The sequence below is a fragment of the Phascolarctos cinereus genome, unplaced genomic scaffold (genome assembly GCF_003287225.1).
Source record: "Phascolarctos cinereus isolate Bilbo 61053 unplaced genomic scaffold, phaCin_HiC Scaffold_9;HRSCAF=440, whole genome shotgun sequence".
NCBI lineage: Eukaryota > Metazoa > Chordata > Mammalia > Diprotodontia > Phascolarctidae > Phascolarctos > Phascolarctos cinereus.
This window is the reverse complement of record NW_027556402.1, coordinates 110,579,023-110,601,764: the sequence shown is the minus strand read 5'-3', so window position 1 is coordinate 110,601,764 and position 22,742 is coordinate 110,579,023. Positions and strand designations below refer to the sequence as shown.

Below are 22,742 nucleotides of genomic sequence, written 5' to 3'. Positions count from 1 at the left end.
CCTGGGGCAATCCAACCATACATAGATACATCAATATAAAGTATAGGTAAAGTGATTCAAAGTCATTTTAAGGAAGCATAATTAACAGCTGTAGGGGGAAGACTGGGAAGATGCCAGAAGGCCTTCTGGAGGAAAGGCCATCTGAACTGTCTCTTGAACTAAGTGAGAGATTCTATGAAAGAGAAGTGAGGAGAAAGTGTAAATGGGGAATAACCAAAGTAAACAGGCATCTGGTGGAGAGTGTGATAAGGGGAAGAGCCCAAGTCAAGCCATGGAGAAGGGAAATGGAATGTGTTTTTGTGAAATTTAGAAGATGGCCACCTCTTATAAGAGTGTATGGAGGAATAATACGAAACGTCTGGAAAGGCAGCTTGAAGCTAGATTACAAAGAAACTTTAAAGACCAAGCAGAGGGCTGTGCATTTTGTCCTAGAGATAGCAAAGAGCTACTGAAGATTTTTGAGCAGAAAAAGAAACATAATGCTATCCATGTTAATATGGCGGCTGAGGACATGTTGGCAATGTAGAGGGAAATCTAAAAATTTTATCAGGGCCTAGAAAGAGTTTAAAGACTAATATATAAATATATTTTGCATGACTACATATGTATAACCTAGATCAAACTGCTTTCCTTCTTAATGAGGGGGGTGGGGAGGGAGAGAAAGAATTTGGAACTCAGTTTTAAAAACGAATGTTGAAAATTGTTTTTACATGTAATCAGGGAAAAATAAAATACTAAATTAAAGAGTCTAAAGAAATAATTATCCATTGTATTGTTATTTATGGGCATAGGTGGTAAAGTGAATGGGGGTTACCTCATTTCAGAAAGACTCATCTTCCTGAATTCAAATTCAGACAATTCTTAGCTGTGTGACCCTGGGCAAGTCACTTAACCTTGTTTGCCTCAGTTTCCTCATCTGTCAAATGAGCTAGAGAAAGAAATGGCAATACACTCCAGTATCTCTGCCAAGAAAACCCTTAACGTGGTCATGAAGAGTTGGATATGACTGAGACCACTGAACAACAACAAATTGTTATTTATAATTAGAAGGTTGAATGATGGTGCCTGGTGATGTAAATGTTTTTTCCTCCATAAGGTAAGTCATTCTAGATTATCACGGTCAACAGATGTTTCAGGAAGATTATTTCTGTCTGATTGTGACAGAAAGCCATTTGTCCGCTTTGGCCTTAAACCCTTATTATCTGATGTATTGAAATCCATGAGGGGGGCTGGCAGAGGCAGATCTGGGGGTTGGGAGCGGGTGGTGAGCCACTGTCAGGTGAAATCAGTACTGCAGTACTCTGATGGATGCTCGGTTTCCTGAATGAAAGCATTCCCTCCAGTGATGCAGAGCCACACAATGGGGACAGCAGCATTACCCACCTCACAGGATGATTGTGAAGATCAAATGAGAAAATACACGTATTTGCATATATGTAAATATATGCAAAACTCAGAGTGCTCCATAAATGTTAGCTATTATTATGCATCTATGCCTGACCACATGTGCAACTCCCAACTGTATCTTCCCATCCTCTCATGTGTTACCGTGGGGAGGTGGGGAGGATGGGGATGGCATGGTGTACTTTCCTCATCTGATGGATGGAGTGTTGGACTTAGGCTTGGACCTTAGTTCAAATTCAGCTTCAGACACTAGTTATGTGCAGCTGTGTGACCCTGGGGAAGTCACTTAACCTTTGCCTCCCTTAGTTTTCTTATCCGTAAAATGGGGATAATAATAGCATCTACCTCCCATGTTGTTGTGAGGATAAAATGAAATAATATTTGTAAAGCATTGTGCAAACCTTAAAGCACCATATAAATGCTAGTTAGTTATTATTATTATTATTATCATCATCATCATTATTATTATGTAACCTTGCATGGGTACCAAATCAAATCAAATTTTTAAAAAATTAGAATAAGGAATGCATCTTTGCCATTATAAGTTTTGTCAGGTTGAGTATTTCCCTATTAAAAATAAATTGTTATACTTTATTCCTTCCCACCATCCATGTTATAATATGACATTCAGAAAGTGCTAAAGGGAGCAGAAGTCTAAGAAGTCAGAATTAGAGTGAACTTGGCCCTGACATCCTATCCACTCAAACTGTATTACAATGAGGAAAACAAAGAACATTTCAAAACCATATAATGGTCTCATGCAAAGGTCTGAAAAAAACAATCACACCATCAGGCACCACAGTTCAGCCCTCTAACTATAAATTACAATTTGTTGTCATTGTTGTCATTTTAGTTGCGTCCAACTCTCCACGATCCCATTTGGGGTTTTCTTGGCAAAGACACTAGCCATTTGCTATATCTTTCTTTGGTTCATTTTACAGATGAGGAAACTGAGGAAAACAGAATTAACTGACTTGCCCAGGGTCACACAGCTAGCTAGTAAGTGAATGATGCCAGAGATGAGTCTTCCTGACTTCAGGCCTGGCACTCTATCCACTGTGCCACTTAGCTGCCACATAAATAGCAATATAACCTTTCTAAAATGTCACTATCTCTCAAAATATCCATTCTGGGGAGACTGGAAAGACTTGAGTTCAAATCCCACTTGAGATGCTTACATAGCTGACAACTCATTTAATTTCTGTTTCTTCTTCTGTAAAGTGGAGATAACAGCACCTACCTCCCAAAGTTGTTGAGAGGATAAAATGAGATAATTAATGTAAAACAGTTTGCAAACCTTAAAGTACTAAATAAATGTTAGCTATTATGATTAACATCATTATTATTACTACTAAGTCTGTGACTGTCCAATAACATGAATATGTTGTTTCACTCTTCTTTTCTGCTGGTGTATCTGAGGCCTGCCATTTTGGATTGAATTAAAGGTGACAGCTGGTGGCTCAGTGGAGAGAGTGACAGGACTGGAGTCAGGTAGACCTGAGTTCAAATCCAGCCTCAGACGCTAGCTGTGTGACCCTGGCCAACTCACTTCACCCTGTTTCCCCATCTGTAAAATGAGCTGGAGAAGGAAATGGCAAACCAGGCCAGTATCTTTTCCAAAAAAAAAAACAACAAAAAGAGTCAGACATGACTGAAATGACTGAATAATAACAACCAGATGACAGCTTTCAGTTGTAAGGCTTCAAAAATTCCTGAACATAGAGGTAGCTAGGTGGCTCAGTAGATAAAGCCCTGGCCCTGAAGTCAGGAGGACCGGAGTTCAAATCCAGCCTCAGACTAAACACTTGACACTTACTAGCTGTGTGACCATGGGCAAGTCACTTAACCCCAATTGCCTAAAAAAAAAAAGTATTAAAAAAAATTCCCGAACATGATTGATTTCAAAAATCTCAAAACACTAATGTGCCAACTGGCAAGAAAACACACTAACTGAAAAATCTTCACAGTCATTAGTGTCACTGAGTAGGTATTTGGGGGAGGTGGTGTTTGTCAGAAGGGATAGAGGGCCTTCTCTCCTCGGGGAAACTAGGCCTCCAGAAAAGTTTATTCAGGATGGCGAGAACTGTAGGCTGTGCTTCAACAATTCCAGACCTCGTAAGGCTTTGAAATTGAAAAACCCACTGCCGAGCAGGCAGCTCTGGATGCGGTACCGTTGTCTCAGTACTACTCGTTAAGCAGTAAATAATTAATATACCCTGAAAAAGACAGGTAAAATACAAGCAGCAATGTCAGTAACATCGACATGAAAGGGAAGAGAAGAAAATGAAAAAAAAAAAGGGCAATGAAATAATTCATTTGAAGCTTTAATAAAGTTTCATTTGCAGTCTTGTTTAAAGATATATCAGACTTTAGGGATGTAACCTAATTACATTTTTATTCTAAGTTCTATTCAAAGATCTTGGACTTTGATTCTTTAACACAGATCAAACATGGTATAATTTTCTCATGGCTATCAATACTTTAAAAGGATCTCTTCATTAAATACTATACGGTCTTAGGAACACGTACATAGGGTTGGTGAAGAATAAACTGATATGCCCTCAAAAGGTAACAATTAATTTATATTAGGATAGAAATGCTAATTCACTTAATTTTTGGAAAATTTTTTTAGCTTTCCACTGCATTTGTACTCCTGTATAAAAATGCCTCAATTTCAGATATTCGCATAATTAAATTTACCTTCAGAAATGGACACAATACCACCCAACAGTTTTTTGCAGCAATTCTACAAAGCTATTTCAAATGATATGCAGTAAAACTCAAAGATAAGGAACAAATATCCAGAACATTGTGGTTATCAGTGTTTGTATGAATGTAGTTACAAGGTGAGTTTTTTGTTAAATTCATTGACTAATAAATTTGCATGTGAATTATGTGCATATTTTTCCAAACACTCCTGATGAAAAGGTTTTTCCCTGCCAGGTATCTTAAGAGTGAAAATCTAGAAAATTTCTCAAAGTTTACAAAAAGTAAACCAGCTTTGACATAGCAGATGGAAAGCTGTCTTCGGAGCCGGTGACTTGGGTTCAAGGCCTATCTCTGACATAGACTAGAAATGCAACCCTGGGAAATCAATTAATCTCTCATCGTCCTAGTAAATTCTCCATGACTATCAGTTGCTGAACAGTTGTTAACCTTCCTTGACAAAAGGAAGTTTCCTCAGCGAGCATTCCAATGAGGACACCCAATGAAATTACAGGTAAGATCAAAATTCATCCTTCAAAACCAGTTTTAGGTTGTGTGGGGTTTTTTTGTCTTTCTTTTTGCTTTGTTTTGTTTTAAATCTATTAGAATAAACATTGAGATTGCAAGATGACTTTATTATATCAAGAGGAGCCATACCTTGTGACTTAAAGACACCAACAGAAAAAACATGAAGAGATTTGGATTATCCTTTCAATAACCCTTGGGAATCTCTCCTAGAGTTTTTAATCCAAAACATCCACAATGCCCATCATTGAATCTTTTATTCCCCCCTGGGGTAAATACTTATTAAGATGTTCTTTATCAATCCAATTGTCATTTTCTCCTATAGAGTCTTGTATCCAGAGCATTTTTCATTGTTATAAATTTTAAAAGGGGGTGGAAATTTAAATTGAAAATACAGGTTATTTAAATAAAGGAAAACAATGCTAAGCTTGTTAAAAGCCTATTAAAAGCCTTTTGCATGAATGGCATAGTGAGATGCAGGCTCACTGCTGTCAGTACATAAATAAGATTTAGCAGAGAGAAGGAGAAACACATTTAGCAGAATGGAAATTTTCTGATATTGACTACACATACTCCAAGAAAGAAATAATTTTTTTTACAAATGTTAATAAATCATAAACAGAAATACATATCTGACAAAGATATACCGGAAGATGCGCTCCCTGATCACACGTCTTCTCTGTGGGTATGCCCTCCCCGACTGGCAACGTGGAGAGCCTGTGGGAGAGTGTACCTCATGTTGCATGGGGGGATCTTGTCACTTTATTTGCTATGCAGTTTGATTAAATGTCCTTTGCTTTGAACTAATATGTCCTTTTGTTGGCTTGTAAAAGTAAATACATCAGTGGGGGCTTGTGAGCTCTGGTGTGGGAGGGCGTTGTTGCTAAGCACAGTATGCTTTGAACACAGGATAGTTTTTCAGGGGGCCCCTGTGAGTGTGGTCCCAGGAACTACAATATAATGTTATTTTCTACTCCAGTCTCCATTATCTCTCACATGCAAATACTGTTGATTCTTCTTTATAATTTCTTTTTAATTTACCCTCCCTTTCCATTTGCACAACTATCATCTGAGCTGGAGTCCTTAGCTCTCTCCTAATTGCTTCCCTTGTTTCCAATTTTTCTGTCCCTTTTCTAGTCTCTCCCCAGTCTGAGCTGGCTTCCAGAACTGTTTACTTCTAAAAACTCTTTCGTGTTCATCATATCATGGAGTCTCAGAGGATCTGAGTTCAAATCCCAGCTCACCCATTTAATATTCATTTGACTGTGTACAAATCCATTAACCTCTCAGGGATCCCAATTTTCTCATCTATGTAAGGAAGGAATTGGATTGGAAGACCTGTGGATTTCCCTTCTAGCTCTCATTATGAGATCAATCAAAACTCCTCAGATGAGCATTTTTCCCTGATGTATTTATGTTTCATCCTCCAGTGAGATAATTATAACTCATGTTTATACATCTTTAGGGGTTAAAAGTCCCTTTACTGACAACTACCCCATGAGATAGCACAAGACTCTCCGTTTTACAGATTAGGAAACTGAGACACCCATTTTTGTCAGTGACTTGTCCACAGTCATACACCTATGAAGTGTCAGAGACAGGATTAGAAACCAGGTCTCTCCATTCCAAGTCAGGGCTCGTTCCACTCACAGTCCTCTGAAGAAGGCAAAGTCTGAGAACTTCTTTTATATACTCTAAAACACCTGGCACATACACAGAGGATCCTCAATAAATGCTCATTCAATGATTATTATTTACACTAATGGATGTGGATAATGAGATAACAGAAAATGGATAGCAAAATTATAAGCAATTTCCTATCTTCTTAGATGCTCAACCATTTCTTATCCATAGTTTGGCTAAATGAAAAAAAGGTGAGTACATATAAAGGATTCAGTTTATCTAGTTTGACTGCTTCTTGCCTCTACACTGCTTTTTTTGTAGGCAAGGGAATTAATTAGGCCGTGAGCAAGTCATTGGATCTCTGTCTCAATGTTTTCACTGGCAAAACTGGAATAATGATATCTTTCATGCCTCCCTCACAGGACTGTTGTTGTTCAGTCGTTTCAATCATGTCTGACTCTTCGTGACCTCATTTGAGGTTTTCTTGGCAAAGATGGTGGTTTGCCATTTCCTTCTCTAGCTCATTTGACAGATGAAGAAACTGAGGCAAACAGGGTTAAGTGACTTGCCCAAGGTCACATAGCTATAAGTGTCTGAGGCCAGATTTGAACTCAGGGAGACGAGTCTTCCTGACTCCAGGCACTGCACCCTGTTCATAATTTTGCCCATAAAGTGCCAAGGATAGGGACATGTCTTCTGTTTGGAGCGTCTACCTCTACCACCTCTGACTTTGAGTGAGTGCTTATGTATTTCTCATCCCATGGGACCCTTAAAGGAAATTAGTGCTGATACTTACTTAACATGTCAAGGTTTGCAAAGCACTTTACCAATATTATCTCATTTGATCTTCCAGACCACCCTGGGAACTGGTTATTGTAAGTGGCAATCCCTGTTGTGTAGACAGATACACTAAGTGATTTGCCCAAGGTCATACAGCTAGTAAGTATCTAAGGCAAAATTCAAACACGGGTCTTCCGCCTCTAAGTGCAGAATTAAATATAAAAATGGGATGTTTAAAAAATTTGTCTAATTCAATCCCCTAAAAGGATGAGAACATCTTCCCCATCAAGTTTTGAAAAACTAAGAGTTTTCAATGAAAGATTATTTGACAATTTAAAAGTTTCAGCCTTGGTTCTTGTAATCACATAGGAAGACAGTTTTCTAGACAATCACTGCCGTAGTTACAAGTGAAGACATCAATTTGTAGTTTGCAATAAGAAGTGGTTATTACAGGGTTTCATCAATAGAGGTATACTCTGAAATGTTATCTCAACCAACATGGTTCTAGTCAAGTTGTTAACATACTGCAATCAAGTCTGAGATTAATTTTGAAAACCCTCAATGGCATTGTGGCCAAACCCTGCTCCCTCACAAATCTGGCTGGCTGAAAATAGAGACTTCCTGGAAATCTTTAATACTATGGCTGGTCAGAAAGTGGTTGCTGGTCACAGGCAATTTCTTGTGCATCATTTCCCTGCCCTATCCAGATCACCTTTATAAGCTGTCTGGTTTACCAGTGTCCACTGGGCCTCAACAGAACTGAAGGGATCATGGTGTACAGTTTAGCTGAAACAGCCTAATCTTTGCCCCTGTCCTGCATACTAGGTAAAAACCCTTGGGTCTTCTGTAGAGCATAGAGTCAGGAATACTCATCTTCTTGAGTTAAAATCTGTTCTCAGACACTTACAGCAAACCACTCCTGTATTTTTGCCAAGAAAACTCCAAATGGGGTCACAAAAAGTTGATACAACTGAAACAACCGAATAACTATGTCTAGAGTCCCAGAAAGGGACAGCTGTGCAGAAGATATTATCATCATTCCATAGACTTTGTACGCCCATGTTTCTGATAGACCTAATTTAAGCTTTTATAGTGTGCATTTTGTCCTGCCCAGGAATGCACTGCCCAAATTATAATTCATTTCAACTCAGTTCAATAAGCATTAATTATCTACTATGTACGAAGTACTGTGAAAGAAAGAAACAAACATTTATTAAGTGTCTACTATGTACTATGTATTAAGAGCTTTACAAATAACTTCTCATTTGATCCTCACAATGATCCTGAGAGATGTGTTGTTGTTATCCTCATTTTACAGTTGAGGAAACTGAGGCAGAGGGTGAGTGATTTGCCCAGGTTCACACAGTAAGTATCTGAGGACAGACACAAAGACAAAAGGTGAAACAATCCCTGCCCTTGCCAAGCTTACACTCCAGTGATGAGGGATGTAGGATAGGGGTGGGGGATAAAAATAATTTCATGGAACTAAGTACCCTCATAATTGGTTAGCTATGTGGCACAGTGGAAGCCTGAAGTCAGGAAGACTCATCTTCCTGGGTTCGAATCCTGCCTCAGACACTTACCAACTGTGTGACCTTAGGCAAGTCACTTATCTCTGTCTGCCTCAGTTTCCTCAACTGAGAAATGAGCTGGAGAAGGAAATGGCAAACAGTATCTGTGCCAAGAAAACCCCAAATGAGGTCATGAAGAGTCGGACATGACTGAAATGACTGAACAACCATAAAAACCCTCTTAATGTTATTCCACCTAACATTTTAGGCGGCTCTCATCTTCCATTGCCCACTGAGAGATGGTAGCTCTTGTGTATGCATAGAAGGTGTTTTCCGTGGCTTTATTTATTTTAGGCCTGGTCTAGTTTCCTTCAGGCCTTCGAACTGCTACTCAGGCATAATTTATAGGGCAGGTGAGTGTTAGAGAGAATGGGTATGTATGTGTTTCCCTCACCCCTATTCATATAAATTATCCATGATGCTCATGGCAGTGGCAGGAGGGTTAGAAACGACAGTCTGCGAGGCTTCCATTCAGTCGTATGCAGATCATGTTCACCCTGCGAGCTGACAATAACCAGCTGATGTCCTAGTTAAATGATTTGTGCATGTGCAGATAATTGGAAACTGTGATAAAGCTTTGAAGGGTTTTGAGCAGGTCAACACTTGCCCCGCTGCTCAGGTTCTACTCACCACTGAAATGTCAATGAAGGGAAAAGGCATGAATGGCTTAGTTCAGGGTCAGTAGGGAGACTGTAGTTGAAGTAATAACTTCCTGCAGTCAGGATGCTGTTGGGGAAGCTGGGATGATCCTGTTTATTTAGACATCTCAAGTTTTTCTCTCTTTAGGGGAAAGCGACCTATTCTCCCCATTGATAAGTCACTTGGCCCAAATGCTATCTCAGTTAACTGTCAGATCATCTAAGAGTACAAATGATTTAGCAAGACAGGGTGACCAGAGAAAATGGATCTGTGTTTTTCACATCTCTGTATAATTGATATGAAGTCAGAGAAGACAGGAATGACCCTAGCCTTAAAAAGTATTACCATGTCAGATCAGCAATATGAGAATACTAATACTCTAGTGTTAGACTCCAAAATATACTGCCAAGGTTCTAGCAATCTCAGTATGAAAAATATTTAGTTCAGTTTTCAGGTATTAAAACCTGAAAGGTTTTAGGATATTGCTAAATATCCTAAGAGGAGGAAAAACATGAGATAATTTAAATTACTTCCTTGGTTCTTTTTACAAATAAAGGCCACTATAAAATTAGTAAAAGGGGAAAAATACTAAATGGTGTTGAAGAGCCTTATGCCACTAGCCATGAAAGGTGTTTTTAAATAACTCGCAAAATACTTTCTATCCTAAAGACACTTCTTAGATGATCTGCTCTGTGTCAGTTTATCAAAGATAAATAATCATTTTTCTATTCAATTGATAGGATTTCATCTTCCCTCATTCTTTCTTTCCTTCCTTCCTTCCCTCCCTCTCTTCCTTCCTTTCTTTTCTGTCCTTCCTTCCTTCCTTTTTTCTCTCCTTTCCTTCTTCCCTCCTTCCTTTCTTCCTTCCTTCTCTACCTTCCTCCCTTCTCCTTTCTCTCCTCCCTCCTTCCCATTCTTTTTCCCACCTTCCCTCCCTCTCCCTCCTCCCCTTCCTTTCTCCTTTTCTTCCTTCCTTCCTTCCTTCCTTCCTTCCTTCCTTCCTTCCTTCCTTCCTTCCTTCTCTCCTTTTCTCCTTCCATCCCACTCCTCTGTCCCTCCCTTCCTCCTTCTTTCCTCCCTTCCATCCTCTTTCTCTCTTTCCCTCCCTCTCCCTCCTCTTCCTTCCTCCTTCCTTTCCTTCCTCCTTTGCTTTCTTCCTTCTTCCTTCCTTCATTCCCTCCTTTCTCCCTTATACCCTTTTTCCCTCCTTCCCGCCTTCTCCCTCTTCCCCTTCTTTCCTCCTTCCTTTCCTTTCTCCTTTGCTCCCTTCCTTCCTTTCTCCCCTTTTTGCTTCCCCTCCTCCTTCCCCTCCTTCTCTCTTCTCTCCCTCCCCTTCTTCCTTCCTCCTTCTTTCCTTCATTTGTTCATTCCTTTTTATCTCTATCTGGGACAGCAGTACATACAGATAATAAGCTAGGCCCAGAATTTAACAAGGAGAAGACAGGACTAGATGTATTCAGGAAATCTCAAAGCTCCTCTAATGACCCTACACTTCCCAAAGAAATAAAAGCCCATTAAAAAAAAGTAACATTCTATCATTGTTGCTATATGGCATCAAGTCATGGAATACATCTCCCAAACATTAAAAATATATATCACACAGAGGACAATAGAGAGGTGGATGGTGGGTGTGAGCAGCCTGAAATACATGACCAAAGAGAAACTTGGGAGAACAGGAATAAAAGATGAGCATAATCTTTGGAGGTGGTCAGTTTGGGAGGCTAACCTCTACTTCTAGCAATGCTGCTTTTACCCAAAACACTTTTGGAAGTCCTTTTAAAGAATTGCCATTTTACAACCCATTCAAGGAAATCAGGCTTGATTCAATTCAACGAATATTTATTCAAGAGCCTGCAGTATGTGAAGCCATGTGGTCCTGAGCAACAGTTCCCACTCTCAGTCTGCATTCTGTTGGGAGTGGGAAAATGCAACATGGAAACAGAGAAATAAATACAAGATAATTTGAGGAGAAAGAAAGAAACTAAAGACTGAGGAAACTAAAGACAGCTCTGGAGCTGGAAGGGACCTGAGAAGTCATCAGATCCAATCTTTTCATTTCGCATTTTGACACATTGAGAGATTAAGTGACTTGCTTGGGATCATATAGCTAATAAGAGTCTGAGGTAGGATTTTAATTCAGATCTTTCTGACTCTAAGTTCACTACAGGATAAACTTCATAAAGGGAGTCGGTATCTGAGCTGAGCCTTGAGGAAAACTGAAGCTGCTGAGAAGCTGAGGTGTGAATGGAGTGCATTCCAGGAAAGACATGGCCAGGGGAGATGGAATGCCTAGTCTGGGGAATTGCTGAAGAGGCCTGTTTGTATGGAACATAGAAAGGGGAACCATGAAATAAAAGGGAAAGACAGATGGGAGCCAGATTATGGAGAGCTTTAAACTTCAAGATAAAGAGCTTATCTTTTATTTCAGAGGCAATAGGGAGCCACTGAAAGATTTCTAAGCAGAAGAATGATAGGATTAGGCTTGTGTTTTAGGAATATTCACTTGGCAGCTGCATGGAGGATGTACTGGAAGACACTGTTATTCATTTATCTGGATGGATCATTCTTATCATTCACCAGACTTGGTTCAAATGCTTTTGACTGCTAAAATAAATCAAATCTACCTTAACAGGGTAAGATTCCTTTACTGAGGATATTTAGGAGAATTCATAAAGGCAATTAGAAGCATCCCAAGCATGGTTCAGCAATGGCAGGCTTATTGGAAAGCTTTCCAAGGTGACTACTTTGAAAGGTGGAAAAGCTCATTTGGATTTGAAGTTCTGGTATATTTGTTGCCTTTCCCTCCCTCCCTTCCTTCCTTTTCCCTCCTTCCCTTCCTTCCTTCCTTCCTTCCTTCCTTCCTTCCTTCCTTCCTTCCTTCCTTCCTTCCTTCCTTCCTTCCTTCCTTCCTTCCTTCCTTCTTTCCTTTCGCTCCTTCCTTCCTTCCTTAAAAAACAGTCATGTTTTCCCTAACTTCTAGGTATATTGGCTATTGCAGTAATTTCTCATTCTTTCTCACCTAGTGGGAATTCTAATGATCTCTAGAAGCATCTTATGCTTTAGTTTCTGTTCTGTTGATCATTTTGTTACAAATTTTGTTTTTTATTGGCTTTGAACTTTTGCAAGGTTTAGTTGGAGCAATATCCTAAACCACTCCCACATATAACTTAGTCTGTTTTTTCCTTAAGAGCATCATTAAATTTGATTGGATTAGAGAACTAAAGCTTGGACATAACTTTAGTCACATGAAGGACAGAAGGGGCTGGGGCTGAGGCTTTAGATAATAGAGCACTCCCATGAATAGGACCAATTGCTCAACTGACTCAATGCCTCATCTTGCATAAACATCCCTTCTTTGCTCTGAACATCCTTCCCCTGCAATGACTTAAGTAAGCCTTTTGATGGATTATGAATATCTCATTTTGATCCAGTTTTGGACCCAAACTACCAGGGTACCAGCCTGAGTCAGGCCCAGCCTACATTACACATGGATAAGTTCAGTTCTGTCTTCCTAACTCTCCCTAATTTTGGATGCATAAATAGAAATAATTTCTAATGTGTGTTAAGTATAATTAAGTATTTCATTAGTATTGTAATTAACTATTATATTGCGTGACTTTTGCAACTTCCTCCACTCCCTTTCTACTTTTTAGGAGCTAAATTTTGTCGGGTCAGGAAGTGTTAGGACTTTCCCTATATATTTCCATTACTATTCCCTCCCCTTTTCCTACCCACAACTTTTCATTATTGGTGATGTACCCAAGTAGGATATTCTTAGCTAACTGCGAATCTCAGGATGAACTGAATTTTATCTTAGGCTAAATCGAAAATGCTTTTTATTTCAGTATTGCTGCTAAAAAGAAAACTTTCTAAAAATGCACAATTTGATCTTTGATGATTCAGACTTTTCATAAAATTTCACTCAACAAGAAGTATTAATATTGTAAAAAAAAGGTAGGAGGCAAATTTTATAGTGATCCTAGGTCATACCTTTGATTAAAAAAATAAAAAGTAAAATACCCAAACTATTTCCTTGATGTCAGCTTCTTGTCTTGCAATGCTCTTCAAAATGAAATGCTGTTAGAGAATTTGTTCAAATTGGTTGAGTTAAGCATGGTTTTATTATATACATAAATATCTACTCTAAATTTTAAGTATAACCATGCAGATAAGCACTAACTCACAGGCCCAGGCCTAGAATGAAATTGGATGAGTTCTCAAGTAAATCACACTTTGGGGGACAAAGTTTTAGCAAAAAATTGAAAATATAGCCCAGAACACTGTACTATTTGAGTTCTTTACCAACCAGTTCAATGATCATATGGCACTGATAAAATCATTATGGCTGTGGGAAGCTTTGAAAAGCAGTAACCATCTGAGAAAGTTTTACATTTTAAAAACAATTTATTTTTAGAGTTTTAAAGTTCTAAAATTTTAGAGTTTAAATTCTATCTGCAAAAGCTGTAAAATCAACATTCAAAAAAGGTATCAATCTATCAGATAAACTTACCATTTTCCATTTTTAAAAGATTTTTACATGACATAGCAGTCATATGCAGTACAAATTCATAATATCTACATTTAAATTGGGAGTTAAAATGGTTTGTTTCTATCATTCGTTTTGGGCTACTAGGCAGGAAACTATGAGAACAGGACTATGTTTTATCTAAATTTTGTATCTCCCTCAGCATCTAACACAGAGCTCTGTATAGCTCTGTATATAAGAAGTGCTCCATAAATGCTTATGGAAAGGATGAAAGAACTCATGCTTTTAGTATGCAACATGAACTAGTGCCATATTTTGCTGAATTATGCATACCAAAATACAAACCATTTCAACATTGGCTATCAAAGATTCCCTTAAATGCACAATGCCTTCGTACTATGAATCAAAATTCAGTGGCAAAAGAGGCTTTTGCCTGATGAAGTGAAGCACATCGGTGTTTATTGACTTTAAAAGATTTCTATCTTGTTACAGTAGCCACACCTCAGCACCTACTTAGGTATTGTCATCTTGCATTCATGTCCTTCTTATTAGCACTGTATTATAGGAAGTTACACTTCCATAAAAGGGAATAGGTTGTGTTTTAATACTTCCTTCATCTTATTTGGGTAAGAAAGATACAGAGGTTAAGGTGATGAAATTGCACAAGAAGCTGATTGGTTGGATAGATTGACAGATAGATGCATAGACAGACAGATGGGTGGATGGATGGATGAATAGATAGACAGATAGATGGATAGATAGATAGATAGATAGATAGATAGATAGATAGATAGATAGATAGATAGATAGAAGGAGGGGAGGATGGATGGATGGATGGATAGATAGATGGATGGATGGATGGGTGGATGGGTGGACAGACAAACAGATAGATGGATAGATGGATGGATGGATTAATAAATAGATAGATGGATAGATAAGTGAATAGACATACAAGTGACAGACAGATGTAGCCAGTACAATTCTCAAAGCCATGAATAAAGAATGGGCACTACCATCATTCTAGATTCCCAAAGACATATACCAAAAGACTTTTCCTTAAATGAGACTTGACTTGGGATATATTAATTGGTTGTTCCCCAAGGCTCTGTCACTTTTCTCTATATATACTTTCTCTCTTGGTACAGCTCACCCTTTTCCCATAACCTTAAATTTCTCTAGCCCTAGCATCCCATCCAAACTACAGAGCCATAATTCCAATTCTCGGCTATCCCTCTCCACTTTGGCCTCATACTCAGTTTGTTTGCAACAGTACTCATCATTGCCAACCCCTCTACCCTACAAACTGACCATCCTCTTTACTTTACTATTTCAGTTAATGGTACCACCACCTTCCCAGTCACACCAGCTCAGAAACATCAACATTCTTTGACTCCTTCCTCTCCTTTACTCCCACAATGAATCAGTGACCAAATCCTATATATACTCCTGTAAACATTTCCTAAAATGTGTCTCTTTCCTTCCATTCCCACTGCCACCAACCTAGATGAGACCCTCATTAACCTTTCTGCACCATCTCAATAGTCTACATTCTTGATTTCCTTATAATGTATCCTACAAACCACTGCCAAATTAATTTCCCCAATGCACAGCTCTGATCATGCAGTTCCTGAGTTCCAAAGCCCTTGATAACATCTGAGTATCGCCTGAATAAAGTACACAGTCCTTAGCCTTCATAACTGTCCCCAACCTACTTTTCCAGCCTCAACTCTCATGATTACTTTTCACATTCTCTACACTCTAGATGAAGGTATCTTCACCATTTTTGGTGACATGGATCCCTTTGGCAGTTGGTGAGGCCTGTTTCTCAGAATGATGTTTTTAAATGCATAAAATAAAATCCATAAGATTACAAAGGAAACAAAATTATATTGAAATACAGCCACCAAAATGTATTTGTTTTAAAACCAAGTTCATGGATCTCAGTTTAAGAACCTCTGCCTAAATAAACAGAACTATGTCTTTCCCCTGGAACATAACACGTTCTTTCTCACTCCCATCTTTTTTGCTCACTGTATTCCCTATGCCAAGAATACCATGGAGTCTACCTCTGCTTATTGAATTCATAGTCATCCTTCAAGATTCAGTTCAAACACTTCTATGAAGTTTCTCTAATCCCTGCTCCTACCAAAAGTAACTTCTTCCCTCTGTAATTCTCAAACTCTATTTTCTTTTCTTAACTATTTATCACATTCTGTTTTGTGTTATAATTCTTTGAGGTTTTTTTTTTTAAATCACTGATATTGGATTGCAAACTCCTTCAAGGAGTGTGGGTCCTCTCTATTTTTGTATCTCTTTTCATGCCTAACAGTGAGTTATTGTAAAATTTTAATGTTTGTTGCATTGATCGGGACATTTCGCTGGCTCTGCCCTCTCCAAAAGTTTCCAATGGTTTCTTTTTTAAAAATTAAATGTTTTGTTAAAAATATAATCTGTTTTTATGCATAATCGACTTGCTTAGTAACTATTTAAATGCAAATTAATTTAAGTGCATAAAGTATCAACAACTCTTAATTTTTAAATTCAATGGCTTTTTCTAAGCCTTCATTCTCCTTACCCTCCTTTAAGCTATGGACATTGTTGATCATTCTACCCTTTCAGAGACTTTCCTTGACTTTCGTGACACCTCTCTCTCCCTGTTCTTCTTCTATCTGACTATTCCTCAGTGTATTTCACTGGAACATCATTTCATCCTGTCCCTTAAATATGGTTGTATGTCAAGGCTCTGTTCTAGGCCATCTTCTCTCTTTACACTCTTTTCCTTAATGATGTCATCAGCATCAGTATGCTTAATTGCAATTTCTACGGAGATTCTTCCCAAATCTATATAACCATCCATGATCTCTCTCCTGAGCTCCAGTCCCATACCACTTCTATCTGTTGGATACTTTTACATGGAAGTTCCAGGGGCATTTCAGGTTCAACAGATCAAGAACAGAACTCACCATCTCTAAATCTGTCCTTCTCTCCCACCCTACCCCCATTTCTATCAAGGGTACCATCCTTCTCAGTTTCCAAATTTTGGGATCATCCATTAGTCTTCATTCTTCTTCATCTCTATATCCAATCAGTTATCAAATCTTGTCACCATTACCTCCACCATATCACTCCCATTTATCTCTTTCTCCTCACTAATACAACCAGCACCCCATTTTGGTCTTTTATCACCCCTCAGCTGTATTATTACAATACCCTCCTAACTGATGATTCTGTCTCAGGTCTCTTACTCTTCTCACTCCATCTTCCATGTGGGTGCTAAAATAATCTTCCTGAAACACAGGAAGTCACTCCTTTGTTCACAAACCTTCAATAGCCTCAGTAGTCTCTAGGACAAAAAATACTAATTCCTTTGATTGACAGTTAAAACCCTTAACAATGGAGCTCCAGCCTGTATCTCCATACTTATTTCACATCATTCCCCCTTTTATACTCTACATTCCAGTTAAACAAGCCCATCTGGTGTTTCCCACACTAGATGGTCTATCTCCTGCCTTTGGACCTTTACAAAGTCGTTCCCCAAGCCTGGAATGTTTTCCATCCCTTGCATCGGCCTCTTGGAAATGCTAGCTCCTTTCAAAGCTGAGCCTTGAGGGTCTTTTCTTGCAGACCACCTTTCCTGATCTCTCTAATTGTTAGTATTACCTCCCCCCACCCCGCACAATATTTTGTATATATGTTATATTTCCTTATTTGTCTACAAGATGGAACCCTCTAGTAATGGGTAAGCTCCTGGAGGGCAGGAACCATTTTCTTTTGGTCATTATACCCTCAGCACCTTACATAGGTGCTTATAAATCCTTGTTGAATTGAATTAAATTCCTCCATTCTAAACACTTATAGACACAAATAAAAATAGTAATAGCTAGCATATATATGTATATAATGAATATATACACACACACACACACACACATATATATGCACACATATAGCACAGTACTGTGTTATGTACTTTACAAATCTTATCGTCATAACAACCCTGGAAAATAGGTGCTATTATTATCTCCATTTTACAGATGAGAAAACTGAAATAAAGGAAGGATAAGAAACCTGCCCAGCTAGTAAATTGTCTGAGACTCGATTTGAACTCAGGTCTTCTTGACTCCAGGTTTGGGGCTCTATCCAGTGAGCCACCTAGCTGCCCTTACATTGTAGATCAGATAGAAAGATCATAGCCTGACCTTTTGCCCATTTAGACCTTTCACCCACTTAATAAGGCCTGTCGGCCTTCTTCAAAGATGAAAGATGATCTGGTCAGAGTTCATTATACTTGTGTGTAGTGTGGTGGCTCTTAATGGTCCAACATAGTATAGTAGGTAGAGCAGTTATATTATATTAAAGTGTCATAAAGAAATGGGTTTGAATCATGCCTCAGATACTTACTGTGTGACCCTGGACATAACATTTAACCTTTCTGGGCTCAAGCTTCTTCTGCTGTAAAATAGGGACTTGGACTCAGTGTCCTCTCACGTCCCTTCCACTTCTAAATTGATGATGCTAGACCTTGAAAGTCTAGGATGTTGCAGAATATAAATTCTAATTTGGGGAAAAGTGGCTAATGGAAGCCTCCCAGCTTTCAAACAGATGCCACTATCATTTAAAAGGAATGTTAGCAGATATACTGTGAGGTTTTGTTTTTTAAAGATTGAGAGTTAAAACAGCAGATAAAACCTCCCAAGAATGCTTGCACTGACTTTATTCATTATTTGGTTGCTGGTTTTTGTTGATAGTTATTACATTTATGATGACCATTTTTTACTTTAAAACAAGAAAAGAAAACTACTTACACTCAATAGCAAGCTGAATTTCTCAATAGTTATTTCCATTTCAACAATGTACAGCAACACCATGGTGAAACATTCCTGTTTGTACATCTGTATTCATTAAACGCTCTTCACCCTTACTTCCTCTATTAGATTTCAAGTTCCTAGAGGGCAGGAACCATTTCTCATCTTTAATATGTACTAAAGCCACTGTGCTCCATGCACTGGAAATGCTCAATAAATACTTGTTGCCTTGACTCGTTTAGGATTAAAACAGTCGATCTTCTAGGACTTCAGAAGTTAGCATGCCCTGTTGTAAAAAATGAACTCACATGCCCCCACTGCCCCATATATGTGTACTTTTCTTCATCTAGTTGTTGCTACCTATATTGTTGCTCCTTTAAAAAAGTATACATTTAAATATAAATATAATATATAAATATATAAAGAAAAGTAAACGTGTATACGTATATGTATACACGCATATACGTACACACATATATGTGTATGTTTACTTTTCTTCATCTAGCTATTGCTACCTATACTTTTGCCCTCTTAAAATGTGTACACATATATAATTTTAGTATAGTATTTTGTTTTTCCAAATTACATGCAAAGATAATTTTTAACATTCACTTTGAAACAATTTTGAGCTCCAAATTTTTTTCCCTCCTTACTTACTTCCTGCCCCCCTCCCTAAGTTGGTAGGCAATTTGGTATAGGTTATATATGTGCAATCATGTAAAACATATTTCCATATTAGTCATATTGTAAAAGAAGATGTAGACCAAAAGAAAAAACACATGAAAAAAATTAAGTGAAAAATAGTATGCTTCGATGTGCATTCAGACTTTATCTGTTCCCTCTCTGGATGTGGATAGCATTTTTCATCATGAGTCCTTTGGAATTGTCTTGGATTATTGGATCCCTCCCTCCTTCTCTCCCTTCCTGCCTTCCTTCCTCCCTTTTTCCTTTCCTTCCTTCCTTTTTTCCTTTCCTTCCTTCCTTCTTCCTTTTCCTTTCCTTCCTTCCTTCCTTCCTTCCTTCCTTCCTCCTTCCTTCCTTCCTTCCTTCCTTCCTTCCTTCCTTCCTTCCTTCCTTCCTTCCTTCTTTCCTCCCACTTAACCAATCTCCTAAATGTTTTTAAAAGGCAGAGGATTGGGGTTTGGTATGATTTTCTTCCTCATAGCCAAATCTCCATGCCTAAACTACATCTGAGTAGCTGAACCTGGGAATTACTTCCTGTTAACTCTGAATGTACTTTATATTTACTTATCTGTGTTTACGTTGTTTAACCCAATAGAATGTAAAGTTCTTGAGAAAAGGGATTGCTTTGTTTTTGTCTCTGTTTAGGAGTGCCTAGCATACATCTGACATCATAAAGGCACTTGGCCTTTATGCTTGATGAATGAATGAATGAATGAATGAATGAATGAATGAATGAATGAATGAATGAATGTATGTATGAGTGAATGAACAGCAATCGGGGCTTGAAACAGCTAGCTCTCCTTTCCAAGTTCTAGCTGAAAGCTCTGTCTCTATGGATTCTACTTACGCATTCCACTTGGGGAGAAACCAAATTTTTTAAACTTCTCCTAATATGGATATCAGTTTCTTTTCAGAGAAACTGGACTACCTTGTGAGATACTTCTGGGCAAAGGTATTTTCCAAGCCAGCTTGGGAATGCATAGTGAGGGGCAAGACCCTAGAGAAGCAGGTAAAGGAGACAGCAAATTAGGAGCATACATGTAGATCACGTCACTCTTCTGCTCAAGAACCGTTCATGGCTCTCACAGGCTGTGCCTACATTAAATTCACACTCCACAGTTTGGAATTCAAAGTCTTCCTTAATCTGATGGCCACGCTATCTTTTCAATCTTGGAAAAGCATCCTTAGTATGCAATCAAGTGTTTGCCCCTGGATCTTACACTTTATAAGTCAATCCCTGTCCTCATTGCCCTGTATATTATTCTCTTCCTTTTGAAAAGATAACTAGTGCAAGAGTCATCAGGGTTATCAGAGGTCATCTAATTCAAGTCCTTCATTTGGCAGATGAGGAAACAACCTCAATGAGGTGAAGTAACTTACCCAACTTTCATACTTCAAAGAGGTTTTCTTTTTAGAAAAGATCTATAAGCAGAAGCATGCTGGAGGCAGCTCATACTGGCTCATGAGAGCTGATGGTGAAATTTCAGTGTGAGTATTTATATTCCAGAAATGGGCAAATGCTATAAAAATCAGAGTGTGAATTATTACTAATTTGTTGATTGTGTAGACTTAAGAAAGGGATGGAGAAAATGTAAATAATGCATATTAAATGTAAAAGTGTGTCATGAGTACATTGGTTTTTGGAGAGCTCTTGTTAAACATTTGTCAGCGCTGCTTATATTAGTATACATCTCTAGATAGATTGATAGATAATAACAACACCAAAGATTATTTTTTTTAAAAACACTTTAAACAGGCTATATTATATTGAAGTAAAATGACTATACAGAATACTTACTAAGCATCAAAGTAACTTAATTAGCTACAATATTATAATATGTCATTAAAACAAAAACACAGGGAAAAACACCAAGGAGACTGCAAGCCACCAATTTCCCCCTTATAGTCCTGCTATTATAACAAGTGGGTAGCATCAGTGATTAGCCGAGTGTGTCCACTAAGGAGACATCTCTTATCTAGTAATTATAGCATAACACAATTTAGAGCAGAGAGAAACCTTAAAGCTCACTTAATCCAATCTTTTCATTTTAGGAATAAAGAAACTGAGGTTGAAGGGGCTCAATTACTTGTCCAAGGTCGCACAAAACAGTGTGTTGAAGTAAGATTTCAACTCATGTCTTTGGACTCCAAATTCAGTAATGTTTCCAGTAACCCATTAGAGGAAGGAATATTTGTAACTGAGTTTTAAAACTTTAAAAGTATATGCTTTTAGAAAATTTAAAAAAACCTATACTTTTATTAAATTGCAAAATTGACATAAACATTGATTCTGGGGAAATAACTTGTCCAAATTCTGACCTTAAAGACTCCTGGAAAGACATTTGTTTTTAAATAAAAGAGTAAAATCATTCATACTATTTTTCTGAGTCTCACACCTAGTTGAGTGTAACGGTCAGTTCTATTCTCCATGCCATTGCTACTCTGATCTTCTGAAGCACTGCCTTCCTTCCATTCCTACACAAGTGCTACAATGAGCATCTTGGATGTAGAGTTCATGGTACATCCAATTTTTGGATTCTTCTTCTTCAATACTTAGCATAGTGCTCTATACATAATTGGTGACTGATAAACAGTGTCTCATGTCTAAATTTGCACCATCTCATAAAGTTCCTCCAGGTCATATCTTCTGCCCTGACCAATAAATCTTGTCTTCTGAAGGTTTTAGTTAATAATTTCCCAGTCTGGAATATTTCTGAAGTATATTGTCAATTGTTATTATACTCTAAGTGAATATTCATCTTTAAAATCTCACAAAAATTAAAAGGGTGAGATTTGAAGTATAAATGCTGAACAAAATATAGTAAAATGAAGGTCATGGAATACTATTGTGCCATAATAAACAATGAAGAGGAGGGTTTCAGAGAAACATGGGAAGACCTTTATGAACTGATACACAGAGGAATGAGCAGAACCAGGAGGACATTTTACACAATAATAACATTGTAAAAACAAACAACTTTGAAAGACTAAAGAACTACAATCAATACAATTACCAGCCATAGTTCCAAAGCTTTGATGATGAAGAATGCCATCTCCACCTCTTGAGGGACAGGAGATGGACTAATATGCAGAATAGACACATTTTTGGAACCTGGCCAAAGCAGGAATTTGTTTTGCTTGTCTATGGGTGCTTATTACTGGGGTTTGGTTTGGTTTTCTAGTTGGATGGGGGAAGCTTGGAGGGGAAAGAAAATAAATGCTTCTTAAAAAATCTAATTAAAAAAGAATTATGTGAAATCCCTACTGATAGCGCGAACCTATCATTTTTGTAGTGGAGAAATCAGATTATAAAGATCAATGAGGGCAGCCTTGAAGGGAAAAAAGAACTTGCTCAAAAGGCAACATACATGGGCATCTAGGTGGCACAGTAGATAGAGCACTGGCTCATGAGTCAGGAGGACCAGAGTTCAAATCTGGCCTCTGACACTTATTAGCTGTGTGACCTTGGGCAAGTCACTTAACCCCAATTGCATCCAAAAAGAAAAGGCAACATACAGC

At 38.1% G+C, this 22,742-nt stretch overlaps 1 protein-coding gene across 1 annotated transcript in view; it reads right to left on the bottom strand.

Annotated features, from left to right (window-relative positions):
• The window catches only part of TTC29 (tetratricopeptide repeat domain 29), a 249,646-nt gene that overhangs the window by 171,830 nt on the left and 55,074 nt on the right, over positions 1 to 22,742 (bottom strand).